Source organism: Diabrotica undecimpunctata, chromosome 5 (assembly GCF_040954645.1).
Source record: "Diabrotica undecimpunctata isolate CICGRU chromosome 5, icDiaUnde3, whole genome shotgun sequence".
NCBI classification, from domain to species: Eukaryota; Metazoa; Arthropoda; class Insecta; order Coleoptera; family Chrysomelidae; genus Diabrotica; species Diabrotica undecimpunctata.
In genome coordinates this window covers 76,147,061-76,160,139 of record NC_092807.1, presented here as the reverse complement: position 1 = coordinate 76,160,139, position 13,079 = coordinate 76,147,061, and the positions used below count along the sequence as shown (strand labels likewise).

Sequence of the window (13,079 nt, the reverse complement as noted above, 5' to 3'; positions counted from 1 at the left end):
TCAGGTTTACAACCTTTTCTTTTTCAGACCATCCATTCGCTCTTGCAGCAAAGTTATTGATATTCGCTGAGCTTTCAAAACTTATGACCACCCTGTACCACCAAAAAGATTACACTTTGCACTATCGCAATCTAAAACAAGCTCTGAATGCAGGACTCAAACTAACAAAAATTCATAAAGTACCAAAGTTCAAGCAGAGTGCGTGGCTTAAGCCTTACATCGATCTTAACACCAGATTGCGAACCGCAGCAACTACAGCATTTGAAAAAGTACAAATTGGCAAACAACGCCATCTTTGGTAAAACAATGGAAAACATTAGGAAACATCGTATTGTGAAACTTGTGTCGAAATGGGATGGAAGATACGGGGCAAAAAATTTGATTGCTAGCCCAAGATTTCATAATAGTACCGTGTTTAATGAAAATGGCAATGGCAATGAACTTATTTTTAACAAAACAGAGCTTATTTTCAACAAACCATGTACATCAGCATGTCTATTTTAGATATATCCAAAGTATCTATGTACAATTTTCATTATAACTTTATATTGCCATATATGGGAGTTGAAAATTGTAATGGGAACACTGACAGTTTTATCTATGAAATAAAATGTGATGAGTTTACAGAGACGTTATTAAAGCAAATTTATCTAAATTCGATACATCAGACTATTCTGAGAATAATATTTATGGAATACCTCTAGTCAACAAAAAAGTTCTCGGAATGATGAAAGATGAGACAAACGGTCGCAGTATGACTCATTTTGTTAGACTTAGATATAAAATGTAGTCGTTCAAGATCAGTACGACGGACGAGGATCGAAAGGCATTGTGGGATAAATAACAGAAAAATATGGATGATGCAAATATTGAAAGAATTGTAAATAATTTAGTTGTTGTAACATTATAAACGTCACATCTTTATTAATTTATATTTAAATAATTACTTTATTTTAATTTCTTTATTAATTCATTAATTCCTTTCCATTCAGATTCGTTTTTACTATTTTTTCTTCAAAAAGTAGTTGGCGACCTCTGTTTTTTTTCCCTTTCTGTCCCGTAGAATAAATATTCGCCCTCTGTCTTTCTGTCCGGTAGACTAGACATTCTGTTCCATGTTGATAGAAAAGCTATTTCTATCATAAGCTTACGTCCTATGTCATCTGTGCTAACTTCATTTCAATCTCCCACTTAGTTTCTGTCAGTCAGCTTTTGTGACATAATGGGATATGTTTTTTGTCTATAATTAAAATTTATAAAAGAAGGCAAAAGTTATAAGCTTCATTTTATGGTCTACAATATTCTCTTGGGTTTATTGGCGGCTTTATTGACGATTCTATTCAAGACCATATTTTATTGACCATATCCACGTGTGTATTAACAATTTTATTCAAGACCATCGGAGGACCTAATCCAAATTCTAATCAAATCATGAAAATTTATTGACCATTTGAGGACCTAACCACAGGACTTAACTAAACTTAATCAGGAGGCTACATCCACATGTTACAACTGCAGCTCTCATCGGAGGACATAACATCTCATTAGGAGGACACACAAGCAGCTCATCGACGCCATAAGTATCATCCTAATTAATTGTTAAGCATTGGCAGGGTTGATTATTGTTTTTTAATAAATATGATTGGCTAAAATTTGTTTTATTTGCTATCATCTAAGGGTTCAGGTTCAATTCCTAGTTTAAGACAAGACGAACTCACACTTGACATACTGAGCTAGGCAAAGCATAGACGATAAGCTCCCATGGTTGATTGAGGTATTATTTTTATAATAGTACTTCAATTCTCTTTAGTAGTCTTATCGTTACAGTGTCACAAAAAAATCTAAGGGGGTTAAATATTCAACGGTAAAAGATGACATTACTTTCGATGATTATGTTAAGTGTTTAAACGAATTTACAACTAAAAGCGTCTCCCAATCAACGTCCCGTTCCTACGCCCATGATCTCTTTACAATAACACAAGAAAAAATTGCATTAAGTCCGTACGATGATAAACGTTACTTGCAACAAAATTCTCATGACACGTTACCTTGGGAGTAAAACAATAAACAAATTAATAAATGAAAACATAACCAACTTTTACAATTTTCACTGTTAACTGAAAACGTATGTATTCAACAGATTCTTGTAAAATAAATGCTGTAATTACATGTTTATATCTACATAAAAATTTAATTGAATTAAAAAGTATTTTATTCCTGTAAAATAACAAAAGACAAGTTGGTTGACTAGTAAAATAACTTTATTAAAAAAACATATGTTGATTTAAATCTCTAATTACATCTTCATTAAAATGGTGCTATCTTCAGTAAAATAATACTGTAGCGGGATTAAATAAAACGGGCGATTCGAATTTATATAAATATATTTATAAGTTTAAAGCACGATTATATCTTATCAACTAACTTAACTCATAGAAGGTCTGCTACACACAGTAATTCGTACGCCGGTTGCTCGGAAGATCACTTCAAGCATGCTTCTGACAATCTTTCAATCCAGATTATCTAGTGCATGGCCTATCTTGGGTAAGGCCAAATTCTTGATGTCATAATTGCACACGATTTTCTTCAAATTAGTTAGAGCACGCCATATATTCTCGTAGCTTGCCCTGTCTGTATACGACTTCCTGGTCACCATATACAGCAAAGATCGAGAACCATCTTCTAATCTCAGTACTCCTCCAACTTTAGGCTGCTGGATTTTTAACTCGTCCAAACGACCGAACTTCTTATAAAATACGGATGAGATTCCTTTGGTCATTTCAAGATCTTGGGCAACACAGAGGGCTAGAGAGACGTTTTGCGGAACACTAAAAAGATCCTGCTAAACTTCTGTGGTCACGCCGAATCTAGCACTCTTTCTCTCTGCGTAATTTGACATAAATTTATTAAAGCTTGGTCGCCGGTCATCTTTGATCTCATGTTGAAGGGTTCGTGCTTCTTCTGTTTCATTTGAGCCAGCATAAGGTGCAAGACGATTTATGTGAACTACTTTTGGTTTACCTTTCGGCAACTTCTTAATTCGGTATATTACGTCATTTATTCTCTTTTTAATTTCATACGGACCTTCCCATTGTCTTTGCAATTTAGGGGACAAGCCTCGACGATGTTGTGGATTATAAAGAAAAACAAGGTCACCTACTTCATTGCTTTCATTCTTGCATCGAAAATCATATTGATCTTTCATTTTGTCACTGGCTAACTGGATGTGTTGTCGGGCAAGTTCATGAATGTTGTTCATTCTTAGCTTCAGGGCGGTCGACATAATCTTCGCTTGCAACATGTTCTTCGGAAGGTCTGCAGCCAAACTCTAGGTTGCAGAACAAACAAACTTCACGACTTAACATCAGGCAGGTTGGAGTCTGGCCTGTAGTTTCTATCACGGCCGAGCGGTAGGCCATTAGGCCTACCGCTAGGCCTGCTATGCTTATCCATAATGAGTTTTACCTCGAAGGACTGAAAAACATTAGTAAATACTTAAATGTGAATAGCAATTGTTTCCCGGTATTTGTAGATGTTATACGTTTGTGTAACATGTGTTATGACTCTATACGTTTTTATTATTTTCGATGTATTCTTCTATTACCTTAAAACGATTGTCTAAATCATGTGAAGTAAGATCCATTGTTTTAATCTTTTTTCTATTTCTAGCACTTTCATCATATTTTGTGCACTTTGGTAAGCAGCATCTGTAATGTTCTTCATTTCACGTTTAAATATATCTAAATCATTTTTAAAGTCATGTACTTGTTTTGTCAAATCGGATATTTTCAAACCATCCATTTTATTGTTATCATTTAACTCATTAATCAATTTATTAAAACTGCTTTCAATTTTGCTAATTGAGTTTGAGATTTTTTGTTCAAGTTGAGCATCTTTTGCATTATATTCTTTGCGTATCAAATTAAACTCTTCTTACAAAAGTTTTGACATTAACAATTTGATCATCTACGTATTTCCTATTGGAAAGATGTATACATTCTACAGGAGGATCTCGCTTAATATCCTTATTTACTGCAGGTATCTGGTTTTGTAAATCCAAAATAGATTGCTTTAAACCATCACGTAGCTTTTTAACAGCTTGTTCATTAGAACAATAATGATGACGACCAAACTTGTCAAAACTTATATTGGAAATGATGCTCAATAATCCAACTCAATATTAATATATAATATCGGCTTCACGTAATTTGTTGATAATGGCAACAATTTCGTTATTGTGGGATGTATTTCCTGCTTCTTGGGAAACAATCAACAATTTGAGACGATCACAAAATTCATTTGGGTCTTCCCAATACACATATTCCACAGGGTCATCGTTGTATGTCAAATGTGTAGGTAATCCAGAGCCAACCTTCTGCCTACTAACCACTGTATGTCGACGTTATGGTAGCGATCGAAGATTAGGTCTAATAATCTCAATCCACTTGTATCTATTGGTCCCTTTTAGTGTTCCATCATTTTTTTTGTGTCCTGTTAATTCCAGCAGTGCAATATAATTTTTAACGTCATTCTCAGTGTAATATTCAGGGTCTTTGTAAAATAGTAATTCATATAATCCGCGAGTTCCATTATCATATTTTTCGTCTACCATAAGCTTTATCATTAAAATCGATATCAGTTCTTCCAAGTTTCCATTTGGACGTTGTAGGATCATGAGTTGGACCGTATACCGTATCTATTTTATCCGAGCATCTCCAGTGGTCCGTAATATAAGGATGAATTAGAGGGTGGTATTGCGCCAAGTACTCTTGAAACACCTGATCACATCCTTCATCTTGAGATTGGGTTGTTTCTATGTTTTCTGCATACTGTTTATCGGTGTCTTCGAATACATCACCATCACTAATAAATGATGTTCTAGGATTTCCCTCTGTTTTCGAATCATGCTCTTTTATTCCTAACTCTTCTTTTTTATGGATTCTTCTTTTTTAATCGGCTCCGTTTTAACGTTAGTGTGGTATCGTGATGATTTTGCTAGAACACTGGTTATGGGTTAAAAGAGTTTAAAGAGAGTTTAGCGACTCATTTTGTTCTTTTCTACCTAACTTTAGTGCCAAATATTTTATGCGAATGACACGAGCTAGTTCGGCAACTTTACGTTTGCGTGCAGTTACCTCTTTGTCTGACATGTTGTTCTATAATGCGTGTGTTTGGATCATACCTACAATTTTATAAACTTGTCGAAATATGTACGATATCGTCCCTTATCGAACTCCTTAACAATGACGAACGTACCGTATTTGTCTTTCCAACATTCAGAACAAAATTGTTTAAATTGGTCAAATCTCGACTTTATGATTAACATAATATGATTGACAGGTATGCACAATCAATATCTTTATGTCTGTCCATATAGTAATATTCTCGTATGATACATTGATACGTCATCAAAAATGAAAATAGAATTTGGTTTAGCTTTACTGGGACTTATTACATCGTCATTATTTTTAAATGGAAAATAACCCACTTCTTTCACAGAGTTCAACACTTCCTTCAAAAATTGATACTTGGGTTGAAACAACGACTTTGAATAAACGTAAACATTTTTGAATTTAGCTCCATTCAGGTCAAACAGTAATGCCAACATAACATTAGTTTTTCCACATCCACTTAGACCACATATGATAGCACGAAAAGAATGTGCGAGCAATGCGCCATGTTTACTGGTTCTTGTGCCGTTATCGACAAAATCCAAATTTTCCACTGCTAGTGTCTTATCTTGTTGAATGACCTCCATCTTGTGATTGAGATGTATTTTATACACTTGTTTATATAAAGGAATTTTTGTAAGAAACAATTCATTTCAATGTTGATCGTTCAAGGTGAAGGAGTGCTGAATTCTCTGATCAACACTATACCGTTTGAATTGTATGCTCCTGGTTACCAATATCTAGGACCTGGAACAAAATTACAGAAACGTCTATCACCTTTAGATCCAGGGATAAATCCGTTAGATCGAGCTGCGAGGGATCACGATATCGCATATTCACAAAGTAATTCATTGAAAGATCGACATAAAGCAGATTGGGTATTAGAAAACAAAGAGTGGGAACGAGTTAAAGCAAAAGACGCATCTTCGGGTGAAAAACTACTACAACAAAATTACATTCAAAATTACCGTTAGTGTAGTCGATCAAGAATTAAGACTCGTTAACTTTAGAGGAGAGAAAAGTACGCTGCATTTGGATTTTAAGGAAACGATATAGATGGTTTTAATTATAAAACAAAATTCTGCATATCAATATCCCGTAGTCTCACGCAGACTCTACATGCGACGTGACGTGTCTGCTGCCAATAAAGCTTTTCTTGTTTCCATTGGATTAAAGTTGAAAGATGCCAAAACGTCAATACATTCGACGTGGGGAGGTTCAACAGCAGGAACCTCCGCCACCTACTTTTGATCTTTACCAAAAACCTCTGTTGGACGTTACTACTAGAAAAGAAGAATTTCGTACATATACATCTTACATTAAGTCATTTAACAATAGCGACTTTGTCGAGTTTATCATAAATCAATCAGATGCATTTTTTGCTATACACGAAACACTTTTGGAAATTAAAGGAAGTATAAAGAAAGTGGGTAATGGAACTATTTCTCTTGCACCGAATGCTGGAGCCTTCTTGTTTGATGCTTGTACATATATCCAATGTTCATATGACATGGAAATAGTTCGAGATCCAGGCGTAGTTAGCACTATTCGCAGTTTTTTGTGCTATTCACCTGAATATTCAAAGTTTCTCGGTACTGCGGATGGAACTATCCGAATAATCCCCATTTATCGGGGGACAATTTTAATTTATTGATTCCGATAAAACATATTTTCAACATCTTCAACGATTACAATAAATTAACCGATGGCCGTCAAGTGTTTTGATTTGTTTGAGCACGTAATTATAGAGATTGCATTTTTGTACAAGAACCGAATGCTACAACAACAACAACAGTATCTAAGTGCTGCCAGCATGGAACTCAAAATCAAACATGTCTTTCCCAATGATGATGTGAAAATTGAACTATCAATGAACTACCTTTATGCACGGCAGAATCTTGACGTCAGATATGGAGTGTAAAGACCACCTCAGCTGTCCACGCTATATCATTGTGGCTTTTCAAACTTCTAAACGAGATGACATTCACGCTGATCCAACATTATTCGGCCACATTAGAATATCCAGCGTACAAGTGGTTATTAATGGGGCCTAACGAGAAAATGGAATTGTATTTAGCAAAAAATGACTACGCTATAGCTCACTACAACTATGCTGAATTTTTTCCGAGTTATGCTCGTTTTACAACAAAACATCTCATAGATTATGATGAATTTAAAAAATATGCCTTGTTTGTTTTTGACTGTTCCAAGAAGGATGATACGTCATTTAGATTCGTCGACATTCAAAGATTCATTGTTGATGGATGGTTTGTTCCTAAAGAACTTAGTATCGAAATTGGCTTTAAACATTGACATTATATATTTAAACCTCCACAACCGTTTGCTACATTGAGTAATCAAGATAAGAAGACTGCTACGTACTTGGAGAAAAACGTGCATGGTCTTCGGCATTCTAATGGAGATGTCGAATATTTCAAAATTAATAAAATACTATAATCCAAGTTGTTGTATGCTGCCGACTACATTTACGTTCGAGGAGAACAAAAGCAGATTTTTTAAAACAGAAGTGTCACATCATCTGCGTATTTCCCGTAATTATTGATGTTTGCAAGTTTGATGGTTCACCTTACGCTAGTGGAAACTTTGCTCCTCATGCAGACTGCTGCCACGTCGCTGGACTATTTTCCTGCTCCTCGATAAATGTGGACCACCTTCGCCAATGGTTTTGAGAAAATATATTACCTATGTAATTTAGATTTGTTTAAATAAAAGATTAAAAGTTTTATTTTAGTTTTATTTTAACAATTTTCCTTTTTACATATTTAATTTAATGTATTATTATTAGTTTTGTACCATTTTGAATCACTTTCGGTGTTATTTGGGGATATTAGGATGATCATGTAGAATGCTCCTCCTGACTTTGGTATCCTTTTGAAAAATACTGGAAGCTGTACATAATTCACCACATCATGATCCATTAGAGTCCATTCAGATCGATTACAATCAGTTTTTACATCACTAAAACATATCTCCATGTTTTTAACATTGTTTGGAACGTTTGTATAAAGGACATTGTTAACAACAGCGGTGAGAATGATGAATTGTGTTAGTTAAGACATCTTGTCGGTTGAATTCTTTTTAACGGATATTCTGTTTTTGGTAGTTTTCTATCAAATGAAACTGCAAATTGTTTTTCAATTTTCGTTTTATCTTCGTACCACTGAATATCGGCTTTCAACTTTTGTATTTGTCCGCAAAACTCTACCAATCTGTACTGCTTGGAAGTCATTAATGAAATAAACAATCAGTATTTAAAATCCATATATAAATAATTGTTTTAACCTCCTTCCAGAATATAATGTTGACGATAATTGTTTGATAATAACAAAACCATCGCAAATTCGTTTATTTAAAATTCGAGTAATTTTTAAATCTCCCTGTATATTGTTTGAAATAATATTGAGATGTTTTTAATTAATGAAAATATTTTACAGTTATATTCAAAAAAAAAGGGTACAAGTATTAGAAAGAGAAGTTAACGTCATCCTATTTGTGTAAAACCGGCTGGGATTTTTGGAGGTTATCAAATGTCACAGGTTATTAAAAATATAAATCATTGGCGTTGAGCATTAATTAGACGAAACCATTTATTCAACAATTATATAAAGAATAATTTTAATGGCTGTTATAAATAGAATTTAGTATTTGGTGATAGAACCGTCTGCTTCTATAACTTTATTTAGTCTATTTGGCATACTTTGAATTATATTAGATATCATATTTGGATCAAGATCTTCCCAGCACTCTAAGATTGTATCCCACAATTGATCTGAATTTTGTGGCATAAAATTTCTTTTATATATTTTTTTAACAATTATGCCCCAAATGTTTTTAATTGGATTTATATCTGGACTGTGCGCAGGCCATGGCAATACTTCCAGGTTTTGCGTTTGAAACCAATTCCTTACGGCATGGGCAGTGTGGACTGAACAATTATCTTGTTGATATGTAAAAGTATTATTAGGATACAATTGCTCAATAGAAGGGAGCATTACGTGTTCCAAAACGTTAATGTAATTGTCGGCAGTAAATCTTCCCTCTAATCGCCAACAAACACCAGGTCCATGTATACTAATCCAACCCCATACATTTACAGAAAAACGTAAAGATTTATTATGAGAGTGAATATATCGTTCTTCAAACCTAGTATTGGCTGGACGATAAACACGGATTTGACCGTTATAGGTCGACTGAAAAGTCTTTTCATCGGTAAAAATGACGTTGTTCCAAAATTGTGGGTTGCGGTAAATATAGTTTAGTGCAAATATTACTCTTGCTTGCCGATGTTCACCAGTTACTAATGGTTTTTTAGCAGCTGGTCGGTTTTTTAATTCAGATTCATTGATCCTTCTGCTTACAATAGGTTGGGCACCAGGAAATCCCGTATGAATCCTTGAATCCTTCGACGTCGCAAATGGATTATCTCTTAAGAATTGAACTAAAGCAGCATCTTGTTGAGGAGTGGATACTTTGGAACGCCCTGAACCAACTTTTCTTTTTAATGATTGTTGTTGGACCCATCGTTGCTTAATTCTGAAGATTGTTTTCAAATTTCTATTATAGAAATTTGCTAGCGCACGAATTGACCATCCTTCTTCCATTTTCGTAATTATTTGAGCCTTTTCAATCTCACTTAAATGACGAGGCATATTAATTTTTTATTGTACGTAACGTTAAACCTTCCATCAAATTAAACGTCTTTGACGTCTATGAGTTGCATTTTTGATCACTTATGACATTTGATAACCTCCAAAAATTCCAGCCAGTTTTACACAAATAGGATGACGTTAACTTCTCTTTCTAATACTTGTACCCTTTTTTTTAATATAAGTGTACAAGATCATGCAACTGAAATGATGTCAGAGGAAGTAGCTGACATTCCAATCGTTATTTTCGTTCCCATCAAGTGCTATGATGATATACAGGAAACACGTGCATTTACTTTACGGAATGTCGGCGGTTAACTTTGTATATATAATTATACGTCCGGTGACATCATTCTATGAATAACAAGCTTAGACACGTCGAAAAGGAAATATATACGTATGTTTAATTATATACGAGGTTACTCGTAAAATATAAATTGAAAAATAAACGAATTTTTGCTATTACGCTATTCGTTGTGGATAAAATATATATGGGGATTATTAAAAAATACTTAAAAAAATTTGGAAGTTCTTACGCTAATCATCGTCTATAAAATATATACGAGGTTGATTAAAAATTACACACTTCTTTTCTTTGTCTGTCGTCAATTCGTCTTCTTTTCGGCTGTCACAATTGGTGTACGTTGAGGCGTATCTTCGTTATTATTGGGGGAATGGGGGGCGTTTAAGAGTTTTTTCGTATCTTCGTTATTATTGGGGGAATGGGGAGCGAATAGAGACATGAGAACACGTAATCTTGCATTCTGTTGACGTCACGACCTCCATCTTGAAAAGTGCTCCCGTACCCGCTTAGAACATCTACTTGTATTAAATGTAATGTTTTCGATACTAATATTATGAAAATCGGCCGTGTAAAGATTAAATGGAAGTGCACTTAAAACTGAGCCCTGTGGAACACCCGAACTATTAAAACGTGGTCCATTGAGTTGATTGTTTTCCATCCTAATATATATTTTCCTGTTTAAGTAGAAATTGACAATATTTTAGGCTAGCAGGGAAGGTATTTGGAATTGATGAATTATTTTTTCTTTTAGTATATTTTTTAGTAGTTTCTTTCTAAATTAACACTGTCATATGCACCTTCAATATCCAAACATAACAGTGATACATACGTATTGTCAGAATATCCATTTTGAATGTGAGTTACTACAGTAGCGAGTGCAGCTAAAATACCACATGCTTGTCTGTAACCGAACTGAGAATTTGGAAGTAGCACTTAACCACCATTCAAGTCTTACTTTTAGTATTCTTTCTAATACTTTGAGAACACAAGACATAAGTGAAATTGGTCTGTATGATTTTGCCAGATTCGGATCCTTCATTGGGATGACAATAACTTCTTTAAATTCATCCGTATCTGCAGAGAGAACTTCGTTAAATATTTTCGATAAAAGATTCTTAGCGATTGGAGGAAGCAGATCAAGCATAGGATATTTATTGTGGTCCTAACCAGGACTTGTGCTAGGACGATTATTTAAAACATAGCTTAGTTCTATCTGTTTAATCGGTTGAAATAAAAAATGAGTTTTTTCGGTCACTATTTTCTTACGTTCATTAGGCATAGATATCACTGCTGGAGGAGCAATTATGTCAAAAAACTCTTCTATCTAAATATCTTCCAAAGATTTTTTTTGTTGGTGCTTTTTGGGTATAACTTTTTAGCATGACTCCAAAATACTGATGATGGAATTGATTTATTGAGAGAAGAAACCCAATCAACCCAGCTTTGTTTCGCAATACTTTTTAGTTGTTTTTTGTACTTGCCATGTTTGATTGACGTTTTATATAGTTCCCAAAATTACGTTCTTTTTTATAATTCATGAGTGAAAATTTACGGTTTTTAATAATCGTGTCACATTCAGAATTCCACCACGGTGACGGGTTTCGAGTTTTTGGCTTAAAAGGTTTATATTGTGGTATTGAAATTTGAGCAGCATAATTTATACTGGTCATTAAATGTTCATATTTGCTTGATGTGTTATTTGGAATATTACTATTTTGATTAAAAAAGCTTTGTACTAAAGAAGTACCTATATAAAGTTCATTTAGCTATTTTGATGTTCCATTTATTTTTCGGTAATATTTTTTTGTTTCGGCTTTAATAGATATAATAATGTAACCTGTATAATAAAATGATTTGATCCTAGCGTGTCTGAAGAGATAGACCATTCAGTCTTACTAACAAGATTAGGACCGCAGAAAGTAACATCAGTCATTGAGTAATTCTAATTAGGGAGTTAGTATTGTTGGTTGTTCATTTTTTAAAACTGTAAATTCAAGATCATCTTGCCATTTTAATCAGCAAATAAAATAATGGGCATTAAAATCACCTCCTATTATAACTGGGTTTTTGTAATTGGGAAAATATATTAATCCAATCATTTATTGTGCATCTTATTTTCGGGGCTCTATATAGTGATATAAAACTAATTTGACTATTTCCATATTTAATTTTTATAGCACATAACGGTATTTCATTATTGTAATTATTATTTTTAATTTTTAGTTCAGTAAAACAAATTGATTTATTTATAAGTATAGCAACTCAACCAGAACCATCCAACTTATCATTACGAACAAGATTATATCCATTAAAATCATTTTTTTTATTTTGAGAACGATTTCCGAAGTGGAAATTGAAACGTCAATAAACTTACTTTAACCTTTAATTGTGGCTTATTCCCATTTAAATAGTAATTACATTAAAATCATATGATACATTTTTTTAAAACCATGTTTTACTAATAACAGTTATGTCTATTTTGTTAGTTACTAAATAATACATCATTTTATTTTTATTCGAGACAGCAGAACGAGCATTCCACTGTATTGTTTTTAACTGAAGTTGACAAGACATTTTTTATTTAGTATACAAACTTTTGATAATATACGATCTATAGATAAACAATTAATAGTCAATAATACTGAACAGGTATTGGAGGGTACTTTGATGAATACTAAATAAAAAATGTCTTGTCAACCTCAGTTTTTATTTAGTATTCATCAAAGTACCCTCCAATACCTGTTCATTATTATTGACTATTAATTGTATATCTATAGATCGTATATTATCAAAAGTTTGTATACTTCGTAAAAGCTGATATATAAAAGTAGAAAGACTTTCAGTTACATTTTTTTTAATTTCAATGTTTTCATAATTTGGTACAATTCGATTAACATGTAAAGGTTTATCAGGTCCAAAAACAAAAAGAAAACATTA

At 33.4% G+C, this 13,079-nt stretch overlaps 1 protein-coding gene across 1 annotated transcript in view; it reads left to right on the top strand.

The window, feature by feature from the left end:
* LOC140441396 (uncharacterized) overlaps window positions 1-13,079 on the top strand; it is a 343,618-nt gene that overhangs the window by 105,620 nt on the left and 224,919 nt on the right. The window lies entirely within an intron of this gene.